The 12226-nt window shown below is 46.7% G+C and overlaps 1 long non-coding RNA gene across 1 annotated transcript; it reads left to right on the top strand.

Annotated features, from left to right (window-relative positions):
• The first annotated feature begins 2367 nt into the window (after positions 1-2367).
• On the top strand, positions 2368-8600 carry LOC141098627 (uncharacterized). The gene is made up of 3 exons (XR_012234304.1): positions 2368-2797; positions 5913-5967; positions 6040-8600. It is a non-coding gene; the product is annotated as an uncharacterized lncRNA (long non-coding RNA).
• The last annotated feature ends 3626 nt before the right edge of the window (positions 8601-12226 follow it).

The following is a 12226-nucleotide window of genomic DNA, read 5'->3' as shown; positions in this document are numbered from 1 at the left end:
ATTATATCACCAAAGTTCTCAGGCAACTATCTGATACATCCACCTACAAGAAAATTCCCTCTGACCCTACCATAGGTATTAGGAATAAAATTGACATACTCTTGAGGAATTAATTAACACCATTGACTCTAAGACAGTCACATTTTTATCTAATCAGCACCCTGTGACCCCTGTCCTCTATACTCTTCCCAAAATACACAAATCCCCCTGGCAGACCAATTGTCGCTTCCATCGATTGTATCTTGGCCCCCATCTCTATTTTTCTTGAAAGAGTACTTACGCCATTCACTAAAACCTTTAGGTCTTTCGTTCTCGACACGGGTCACTTTCTCCAAACTCTTAAACAGCTACCTCCTATCCCTTCTGAGTGTCTCCTCGTCACCTTTGACGTTAAAAGCCTCTATACCTCTATCCGGAATAATCTAGGTATAAGAGCAGTTGGAGACCTCCTTGAGCAGTCTGACCTCACTAGAAATTCTCAACAAATGTGTCTTGATTTTCTATCTCTGATTTTGCACGATAATTTTTTCCTTTTCAGTGAACAATTCTTCCTACAGATTCAAGGCACCGCAATGGGCGCAAATGTAGCGCCTGCGTACGCTAACATATATATGGACGCCTTCGAACGTGTTTCCATCTATGAAGACACCCTATTTAGACAGCATAACATCTGTTGGCTTTGCTTCATAGACGATATTTTTTGTCTATGGACAGGTCCTCATGATACCCTGGTCGCCTTCACTGAATACCTCATGTCTATTCGCCCTGAACTCCAGTTCACATTGAATTGTAGCTCATCACAAATTTCATTTCTTGACACCTTTGTCATAAGAGAAGCCAGTGGTTACCTCTCCACTGACTCCAATGGTTTACTCCACTATGACAGTTGCCATCCTACTTCCATCAAACATAGCTTTCCCCGCTCACAGTTTAAATGTGTGACACGCATAGTATCAAACTCACAGCTTCTGCCGGAACGTCTCGATGAAATGTCAAAAAAAATTTCAGCTCGCCATTAACCTCAAAATCTCCTCAATAAAGAAAAAACTTTGGCTCTCAACCCGGTACCTGAACAATCTGTTCAATCCAAACCTGAACGTATTCCCCTTCGTCCACACCCACCACCCCATCATGCCTAAAGTCTACAACATCATCCAAAAACACTGGCCAATGCTCGCACGGTCATATCCGCAGGTCGAGGCATTTAAGACTCCACCATTAATGTGCAAAAGACGACCTCATAATATTCGAGACAGGATAGTTAAAGCCGACTTGGGCAGTTTTACCCGGGTCCCCAGACAAACTTTCCTCACAGAGAAATTGCACATTTCCCCGTTTGGGATGTGCATGCTGCTCAAATGTTATTAAATCTAGCACTATCACCCACCCACATTCTGGCAAACAGTATACCATAAAAGGTTTCTTCACCTGTGAGTCCAACAACGTTGTATATGTGGTAAAATGCCCATGTGGTTTACTTTGTCGGTGAAACGACAACACATCCGTGACCGTATAGCAAGCCACAAAAATCGACCATTAGATGCAAAAAGACATGGCTTCCTCTTCCCCATCACTTCTTAGCCACTAACCACTCGGTTTCTCAATTACACCTCCAAATATTGGAACAGGTCAAAAAACCACGACGGGGTGGTGACCACATTAAACGCCCAAGAGAAAGGGAATCCTTTTGGATTTATACCTTACAGACCTTATCTCCCAAGGGCCTAAACAGGGAACTAGATATGGTTCTTAAATAAGTAATAGCACTGGTTTCTTGCTTGCCTGCTTGTTGTCTGATTCTTTTGCATACGTAAAATGTGAACTTTATATTCGCAGGTCTGTGTATAGCATGCTGACCTTTGCTTCCTCTGTACACTAACTCTCCCTACTTTTTTAGGCGCCTTGACCCTTACATTTTACACCCATCAGGGTAAGTACTGATATTTTTCTAATCCTATTTTTTTTTTTTCCCCATTTGTTCTATTACTATTTAAATTTTTGGTTATTTTTTTATAATTTTTTCTATTTCTTTATTTTTCACTTTTTCTTCATTTCTTTGTTTTTCATTCTTTCAATTTCTTCAGCAATTTTTCAATTTTATTTCCCATTTTTACTTCAGATTTATTACATTCTATTTCCTTGTCAATCCCTCTGATCCATTTCATCCATTTTTTTACCTCATTCATTAATTCCTTCTTATGTTCTCCTCCCACTCCTCTATTACTTTTGCTCCATCTCCCTATCTCTTCTCCCTCCTTGTGTTATGCCCTCCTTCACTCATCTCTCCTCATCCATCTTTCTCCATGGCTCAGCCTGACACTCCTTCCTCTTTCTCTCCCCCCTCCCTTCCCCCAGGGCTACTACGCAGGCACCAGGCACACTTTTGTTTATGTCTTGTCTTCTTGTAGTTTCTACCTTCAGCACAGCGCGCAGGCGCCCCCACCAACAGCGCTACAAGCCTTGCTTCAGTACACACCACTTATGTTTCCCACACAGTAGCACACCTCAGACACTCCCACTGACTTCCAGTCTCCAGGCTACTTTAACTCACTAACCACCAGTGCCTGCACACTACACCACAGATGGCGCTAGCTGCCCCATGCTTCCAGGTATGTCCTACAGCAGTGCTGCACTGTGAGCTACTTTAGAATGCTTTCATGCTGTTAACTCTTGCATTACTTGTCCCCTCAGCTCATCTTAGGACCTCTGCCTGGTCCCTGCCAGACTGGATCTTTTTTTCAGCCCCTCCTGCACATACATACTGCCGTGATTGCTTCTTTTTCTCTTGTGCTTTAAGGTCAGTCTCCATGCTTGCACTGCCTGATTATGTTGCATGTGATTTGCTCCATTATGCCAGCCTCACCGTAACCCAGCTCCACAGCTGCTTCAATCAATATTTACTGGATCTAACTCCAACATCCTATGGGCTAACTGATTTGTAATGATTTTGCACACAACAATCCTACCTCAACGCACTATTCCCATGTGGTGTCAATAAAAAAAAATTTTTGCATTGAAAATCAAAATTTCCCAGAGTGCAGCTGTTTTCTCTTCACTGGATGACTGTCTGGACTAAGTTCCAGGTTCAGCTTGCACCTACCTCATATCCACAGAGTGCACGCCTTGTCTGCATCACTAGTTGTAACTGTTAAGCATGAGAGCCTACAGCGACTTACTGTATGAACTTTAAGTATTCCTAATAACCAGTTGAAGGACAATTGGGCCACAGAACTATGTGTGGTCAGAACTTTATTTGTAAATAATTACCCCAATTTGGCCTTGAAAATAAGCCGCCGGCGTGGCCGAAAAACCAGGCCCATCTACAGAGTGCCCTGTAGCCATGCCCAGTGACACACAAAGTGGGATAAGGCAGTTCCCACCAACCAAACCCCAGGTACAAGGGCAAAGACAATTCCTGGATGGCAGCGTATGGACTGGTCACTGCAGTAACTGTTAATTTTTTATCAAAACCAGAAAAGAAAAAGAAACTAAGATTTTGCAGATTTTCATTAATTGTTGTTAACAATTCTGGTTATGTTTCCTCAGTCCAGGAGTACTGAACTTCACGGGAGGGGGTGGGGGGATGTGACACCCCAAAGTCCGGTTGTCACAGTGACATTGCCTCCCTCTAAGGGGTAAAGTCATGCCTGGAGGCAGAAGGAGGGCCCTATGCCAGGTAAAAGATTACATGACAATTCCTGCTGCAGGTCAGAAAGGGAAGCTTCCTTGTAAATTCTGGCCAGCAGATAGGGTTAGTGAGTCAGCAAGTAGTCAGCTGAGAGAGTAAACAGGGTGTTGTCATGGAAACGAGAGCAGTCTGAGCTCACGACAAGACAGTTGGTGAAGGGGAGCTGACCTGTTTAGAGGGAAAGGACAGGAGCAGAGACAAGAGGCTCTGGGGGAAGCTAAAATTGCATATAGCTCACCCCAGAGCGAAGTGCTGATATAGAAAGAGGATGCCAGAGTCCTAGGCTGAACAGGAGCTGTATGCCCTGACCGCCGAATCTGGAAGTACAGGGGATTGTTAGTTCCTGGGCAACATTGAACACCTGAAGGCACAGCAGCATCTCAAGAGCCTGGGTCTGAGGGTGAAAAGGACAGTACCTTTGATATAGGCTCACACTGTCAGCCATACAGGTTAGAAACCATCACACCAGAGAGGGTTGCCGCTTAGTTACAAGCCAGGACCCGAAAATGTGCAGAAGGAAGGTCCCAAATCCCACCTGGCAGGGTGGATCCCCTGAATGCCTCCAGGTGAGCTGGACTGAATTCATCACCTGTATGTGGTACCCCGGATTGCAACCACCTGCAAGTAAAAGGTAAAAAAAAGCCTGCACCTTTGTGTCCTTCTCTTATTTCTCTGCACCCCTATTTTCACCGCCATCTGAACCATTAATCAAATATCTTTGCCCTGGGGCCTAAGCTCTACCCGTGGGGAGCTGAACGATTCTTTGCTGCATCACCATCAGCCCCAGAGGACCAAAACCGCAGCGTCGGCCATACCTTGCCGAACACCACGGGTGGCATCACACAACTTTGCTCAATTTTATTTCTGGACTCCCAGGGCCACAGACCGGGTCACAGTCACATCCCCCACTGAAGTTAATGGGCCCGGTACCGAGTAAGGCCTCTTTCACACTTCAGTTATTTGCATCAGTTTTAATCCGCCAAAAAGGCAGACAAGCGAATCCGTTCTCAACTGATGTGAACTGATGGCACAGGATCCGTTTTTAGATGGATCCTGAAAATGAGGAAATTTAAAGGAACCGCTGGCGAGAGAGAGAGGGAGAGTTTTTTTTGTCCGGCACCCAGACAGAATTTGGGGTTAATTCAGTGTCTGGAGGATCCGCCGGCCAAAAAAACGTTGCAAGCTCCGTTTGGAATTCTTTGAGTATGTTGACGGACACTAACATTGTGGCGGATCCTCACAAAAACAGAAGCAACGGACGGCAATCCGTCAGGATCCGCCAATAATGAAAGTCAATGGGGAAAAAAACGGATCCACAAAGAAATATGGCGGCTCCGTTTTTTTTCAAATTTGGCGGATCTTGACTGATTGTCTAAAACAGAAGTGTGAAAGAGGCCTAACTAAGGCCCTGCGGGGTGCTCCACTAGGATAATGTGTTATCAGAGTATGCACAGGCGTTTTGAGTATCTTGGGTGTGCTCTGATGATAGCTGCAAAACATGCAGCTACAGGGATGTGAGCCTGTTGACAGCTGCAACACATGAGAGTATTGCCTGTAAAGGAAACCTTACATGTCTTGAGGTTGTTTAACTGCTGCAAAACATGTAGCTGCAAGGGCTGGGACATAAGTATCTTGAGTGTGCTCAAATAATGTTATCAATAGAGATGAGCAAATATCTTTAGCTCCCTCCTTAGGCTGGTTTCACATTAGCGCTTTTGTGCGCAGCGCATCGTGCACACCCGTGCGCATGCGCACCTATGTTTAACATGACGTGCGCATGGTCTTGCGCACACTTCCGTTTTCGTGCGCATGCGTTTTTGTCTTTCGCGCCAGGCGCAACATGTTGCATTTTTGTTTCCGCCCTGTCTCGACAAAAAACGCATGCGCACGCTTGCGCACGGAATGCGCAAAAACACCACATTGGAGCCTATGGGAACGCATGCGTGCGTTGCATGCGTGCGTGCATGCATGGTATTGCGCACGCTTGCGTTTTTATGCGCATGCGTTTCTAAGATAAACACGTCTGGAATGTGGTCTAGACAGTAAAAAAAAACAAAACCTAAAAACAAGGTGATAAAATGGTGTGGGTACTGGAATTCCACAATACTTTACAGACTGCTCCAAGAGTGGACACAGCAAAAAGCACAAGCTGCACCAATGTAAGTATATGTCTGGCTGAAATTTCAATACATTTCTATGTACTTATGTCTCTTTTTTATTGCAGCATGTCTTCATCTGGTGACGAATATGTCCCCGGGACAGGGCAAGAGGCAGAAGTAGTGAGTACCATGCTTCCGTATGGATTGGTAAAAATATACACATGTGGTTAATTTTTTTTGTTTAATTTTCAGACCTCATCCTCCACCACGCCACCACCACCGGAGGAACGGCAGGAGCAGCAAGGCCAAGTGCGGGCGGGAAGATGGAATGCAAGTACAGACGGACTTTTTTTTTTTTATATATAATTGATTTCCATGCTGGTTTTTTTTTTTTTTGGAACTGTATTGATACAATGCTTTCAGGTGTTTATTTTTATGTTTTTGGTAAATTTTTATTAGTATTTTTTGGTAATTTTCCTTCTTTTTTTGCTGCTTTTTTGGTTACAGATTTTTTTTAAACTTAATTTCTAGGCTGGTTTATTTAATTTTTTTTGGTAATCATTTAATGTATTTTTTTTAAATTTTCATGGTTGTTTTTTTCTGTGTTTTTTAAGTCATGCTTTTATTGCATTTATTTTCATTTAAAAAAAATTTTCATGGCTTGTGTATTTTCTATATTTCATTTTAAAATCTTTCAAAGATTGTTTGTCTTTCTTTTCTAGGCTCCACAGCGGGAGGAGGACCTCGCCCTGGACAACGACGAGCTCATCCGTCTAGTCCAGGAGCGAGTCCCGTTGTGGGACACCCGTCACCAACTGCACTGACAACGTGGTGATCCGGCGGCTCTGGAACGAGATGGCCGAGTCGCTGATAGATGGCTGGGACAACGCCTCTCCCCGGGTCCGCAAGGATTTTCGTAAGTATTTAAATGCAGTGTGATGCAGCAGTGATCTTGGCCGGGATCACCCAACGATGTGTGATGCTATTAACTCCATGGAGTTTCTATCATCACACACAGTTGGGTGATCACGGCCTCCAGTGCCTAGTCTTACTTTTTTTTTTCCCCCACAGTGAACAAAGTCAGAACCCGTTGGCGCTCGATGAAGGACCGCTTCAACAGGGATATCCGTCAGGAGAAGCAGGTTCGCAGTGGTGCTGCGGCAAGGACCGGCACGAAATACAGATACCATCGTGCCTTGGCATTTTTAAGACCGGTCCTTGCCTCCCGAACTTAAGTATATTCTAGTTGCATTGTGTTTAATTCTGCGCTTTTCTATTCCACACGAAGCAGTCCTTCATCAAGCTGCCCCGGACCCCTCCCAGCCATCCATCAGCAAGGAAGCACCTTGCAGGTCTGCACCACAGTCATCTGGAGACCAGGAAGCTGGTCGCTCAGGTGTTCCCCTGTCCCAGGTCTCTGCCACTGGTTTTTCGGGCACTTCCCGCCAGCAGCGGCAGAGGACCTCGGACAGGCCTGTCATGCCCAAGTTCATTCAATTGAGCTCGGTCTTTCAGAGTAGTCTCAAGGCACTCTCCGATAGACTTGACAGTGGGTTCCTCCTTTTGGACCAACGCTACAAGTCTATCGAGGGTCGCCTTGAGCGCCTGGAAGTCGACCTCGCCAGACCAGCGCATCATTTTTATACACAAATAGCTCGGGACACGGCGGAACACCTTACCCCTGACCTCCAGTTGACTGTCATGCAGGCCTGCAACAATGCTTTTATGCAGGCTATGCAGCAGAGTAGGTATATGCAGCAGTCAGCAGTGGCATTTCCACCGGTGCCACCCCTGACTTGTTTTACAGCATTACCTACTTCTGCTGCATATCACTGCACAGCCTCGCCGGACACCAATATACTGCCCTAAGTCCGAGTGCAGCTGGACACTTCCCCGCCAACACCATGCCAAGCGCTGCTCCTGCATGGCCCACCACTGCTGCCGCCACCACCACTGGATGGCCCGTCGTCACCACCCCTGCCTGGAGCGCCGCCACCACCAGCGGGAGGACCACCCCGGTATGGACCGCCACAGCCACCACGCCTGCATGGACCGCCACCACCACCTCGGAGCAGCATCAGCTGGGGGACCTGCATTCAAAATTTATGGCCCCTGCCAGGACATCCACCACCACCACGCCACAGCAGCTACAAGATCCTGGCAGGCGGTCCACAAGCGCCAGGCGGTCCCCTAGCTCCAGCCGGTCCACAGCCTCCAGGCGGTCCCCGGGGTCTAGCCAGTCCTCAGGCTCCAGCCGCTGCAGACAGGACAGCAGCAAGACGGGCCACCGTCACCTCCCACTTCACAACTTTCCTTGCCTCGGCTCCCTTCCCCCACTTCTTTGGTTCCTCCTTCCCCTAGAACCCCTTCCTCCACCCAAAGCAGTTCCTCATCCCTCCACACCCCCCAGTTTCCACCAACTAAGTAAAATAAATGTTAAAGCTTTATTTCAAAATAAGGTTTGGTTATTGTGTCTTTCGCCGCCAGCACACACTGCGCCATACACTATGGTTTGTTTTTCTTTACTTTATACCGGATGGTCAGCCATCCAACTCTGAAAGGGATACTATATTTTCTATATTTATATATATATATATACACACACACACACACACACACACACACACATATATATATACACATATACATATACACACACACACATACATACACACATTTTTTTCTTATGGTGGTTTCCCTTTCTTTCCTTTAACCTGGGCAGGTGAGTAGTGGAGTGTATTACGACACAGTACACTGGGTACAGGTATAAAAAAACTGGTATTTTATTTTTACCAAACAAAAAAACTATTAAACCATTTGATCCTGCCATGCTACACGACCCACATCGGATAAAAAGTCCGCAAATTGGTCCCTCATTTGGGCAACTTCGACTGATGACCGAAGAGGGTGCTGAGTAAAATCTGGCAAAGGGTTGGCAGCAGGTTCATCCATGTCAAAGTTCGGCTGCTCCTTTGCCATAACAAAATTGTGCAGAACCACGCACGCCTTCACCACCTCATCCACTGTTTGCATTTTGAGATTGATGGCGGTGCTAAGAAGTCGCCATCTGGACACTAGAATGCCAAAGGCGCACTCTACAGTCCTGCGTACCCTCGTAAGCCTGTAGTTGAAAATTTTCTTGGGGTGGTCCAAGTCACGGCTGGAGTACGGCTTCAGCAGGTTTTGGCACATCTGAAATGTCTCATCCCCAACCACTACAAATGGCAGTGGTGAAGTTTGGGTTTGGGGAAGAGGCCGTGCCAGTGGAAAATTGAACTGGTTACCGTACAACCTCCGGCCCATATCAGAGTTCTTAAAAGTCTGGGAATCGTTGCCCCGTCCGAATGCCCCTATGTCCACCGCCACAAATCGGCAGTCTGCATCCGCAATGGCCATGAGTACTGTGGAAAAGTACTTCTTGTAGTTGTAGTACTCAGAGCCACTTCTTGCAGGTTTTGTGATGCGGATGTGCTTCCCGTCGACCGCTCCTAGGCAGTCCAGGAAATTGCAGACTGCCCAGAATTTGTCCGATATTTGAAGCCACTTTTCGGCAGTGTGTCGGCAACAATCCCGGATAAAGTTGAGATTCCCAGCCGGTACTGGAAATGCAGGGATGAAAGACTCTCCAGTTGCCAGGAACCTGCAAAACATAAAAAGAAAAAATATTTCTGTCTTGGGTATTAATAAAAAAAACTGAAAATAAAAAGTACATGGCCTAACTATTTTGCATGTTTTTTTAATACAACATAGCAAAAAAACATTTTATAAAGGCTTGGGATTAGTACATGACATAAGAAAAACCATTATGCAAAAAAAGCAATTTCCCAAAAGTAATGTTAAAATTCAACAGCAAAAAAACATACCGAAATTTTTAGCCAAAAAAAAAAACAAATAAAAAAATGGAAAAATCCAAAAAAATTATGCAAACATAACATACATACCGTAAGGTGACGAGGAGCCTTTCTTCGGGAGGAATGGCACGCCGGATCCGAGTGTCCCGTCTCCGGATGATTCCTTAAACCATACCCAGCAAGTCCAGGAAGCTTTCCTGGGACATCCAGGTATAGTCAGCAAGTTTCTCCGGGTTTTCCTGGAGCTCGCTGTACAGCGTGTGATATGCTCCACGGCTTGCCCGGAGTTAGATTGGATGCCTCCAAAAACGACGCCACTGCCATCTCTCCCTCTCTTGCTGGTAGAGTTGAGCGACTTTTGGTTTTTTAGGGTCGAGTTTCGTTTTGTGAAACCCGACTTTTCCAAAAGTCGGGTCGAGCAAGATCGTCCGATTAAAGGGAAACGTCGGGGTCGTCCCGAAACACGAAACCCAATGTAAATCAATGGGGAATAAAAGTCGGCAGTGAGAGGAGGACAGGAAACACACCTACAGTGCCCATTTGAATGCCAAAAGCATCAATTCTTCTTACTTAAGCTTGTCAACCTTAATTAACTTCATAATACAAGTTACGCACTGAAAAATGGGGGTTATTTGGCTAAATTTGTGGGGGGGGGGGGGGGGAGGGCTAGCTGCAGGTTTTCATGTGCCCTGGGCGAAAGAGCGCCCCTTTAACACATACCACAACTCATCATGCTCCGATACGGCAGAGAAATAGCGGTATAGTACAATGAAAAATACCTCACTTTTTACATCTCATGACGAGGCCCATCTATTTCTCCATACAGAATCATTGGTCCCATATAATGTTTGAAACAGTATATGATGAGCTCCACATAATGCTACAGTATATGTTGGTCCCCATGGATGAAGCTCCACTGTCTTATGGGCCCAAATAATGCTCCAAACATAATGGGCCCCATTTCTAATGCTCTAGTGTATAATGGGCCCTGTAAATGCTGCTCCAGTGTCTGATGTCCACCTTTGGAATGTTCCAGTGTATGGTGGGCCCCATCTATCATTCTCCAGAGTATAGTGCTCCCCAAAAATTGCTGTCCCAACATTGAAAACAATCAAATAAGTCTCCTCGCTAGGGAATCCATGTACTTGTCTGGACTCCTCGTCGTCCCCATCTTCCATCTCACTGCACAGTATTTCAACTTTGCAAGTGCTGTGATCCTGGGCAAGCAGGGGGGGCCCACTCGTTGGCGACGGCACTGGCACAGGGCCCCTGATAGTACGGTGGTGTGTCTGATGGCGGGTGGGCCGAACCTGCACTTTCATCTGCAGCTTCCTCTTTGTCACCGTGTAAGATGGAACTGTATATGGGAAGGGTAACCTGAGTTTCATCAGGGTCAGATTCAGGTCGTGTAGCGTGCGAGGGGAATGTAGTGGTCTGGGTCAATGTACCAGCAGATTCAACGAGCAGTGGCTGGGCATCAGTGCACTTGTGTCGCCCCCAGGAGTACGGTCGCCACAGTGGCATTACCTTCTTCCTAGGGAGTGTGATGTCATGCTTGGGAGCAACGAAGGATCTCTCTAGCAGGTTAACTGATTGGGCGACGTTATTCCCACGAGTCATGACCCTCCAAACAGCGTTCATGAAGGCAAAGTGTTTGTTTTACGTGGGCAGTATGGTTGCAAAGCTGAACCTTAAAGGAATGCCCAGAACGGCACCACCAGGAGTGGAGCCTACGGTTAAATTCGACTCCACCTGGGAAACCTCAACCATGCCAGCTACAGAACAGATGCACACATTGCAAGCTTAATTCCGTTAACGAACGAGACTCCGTCATGCCCCGCGGTCCGAGTCCGGCTTACTAGAGGGACACGTGAGGCTCTGGCATATGAGATTGGCCAATAACTGGTGTGTCATGCCCTTACATGTCCGTGGCTGCATGTGCGCTACACTGAAAAGGCCAGCATTTGTCGCTTACAGGTGCAGATAACCCGCTGAACAACGTTAGTGATGGGGATCACTGATTACAATTATTACCCGCAAACAATGATTTCCCAGTAAGTGCAGGTCAACCGCAGTTCCGGAATTAGGCCTAACCGTCATTCCTGAAAAAATGAAAAACTTACGTGTGCAAACCACAGGTGCTGTAGCTTGCTTAACAGCTCGCCAGCAGTTCTCACGCCCAGTATGGATTACACGTGATTGCACAAAGGTGAGAAAGGGTACCGTATCCCCGGATAACATGTATGGATAGCGTACACATTCAAAATATGTGTGTCTCAGGAGGCAGGCTCAGACGGTGTCAGGCACAGTATGGATTTGACGGCCCAGATTACACAGCGGAGGAGCAGGGAGAGGTAAAGATTGCAAATGCTGGGGCCCTGCCCAAGCAAGGGGGGCCCACTCGTGGGCGTCGGTACTTGCACTGGGCCCCTCATAGTACAGCGGTGTGTCTGATGGCGGGTGTGCACCACCACCGTCAGAGACACTTGATTGCACTATGAGGGACCCTGTGCCAGTGCCCGCACCCAAGAGTCGGCCTACCCACCTGTCCAGGGCAACGGCACTCACACGGTGTCGTGCGCTAGGTG

Source organism: Dendrobates tinctorius, unplaced genomic scaffold (assembly GCF_039654945.1).
Source record: "Dendrobates tinctorius isolate UK_male_01 unplaced genomic scaffold, ASM3965494v1 ptg000093l, whole genome shotgun sequence".
Taxonomy (NCBI): Eukaryota; Metazoa; Chordata; class Amphibia; order Anura; family Dendrobatidae; genus Dendrobates; species Dendrobates tinctorius.
This window is presented reverse-complemented; position numbering and strand designations above follow the sequence as displayed.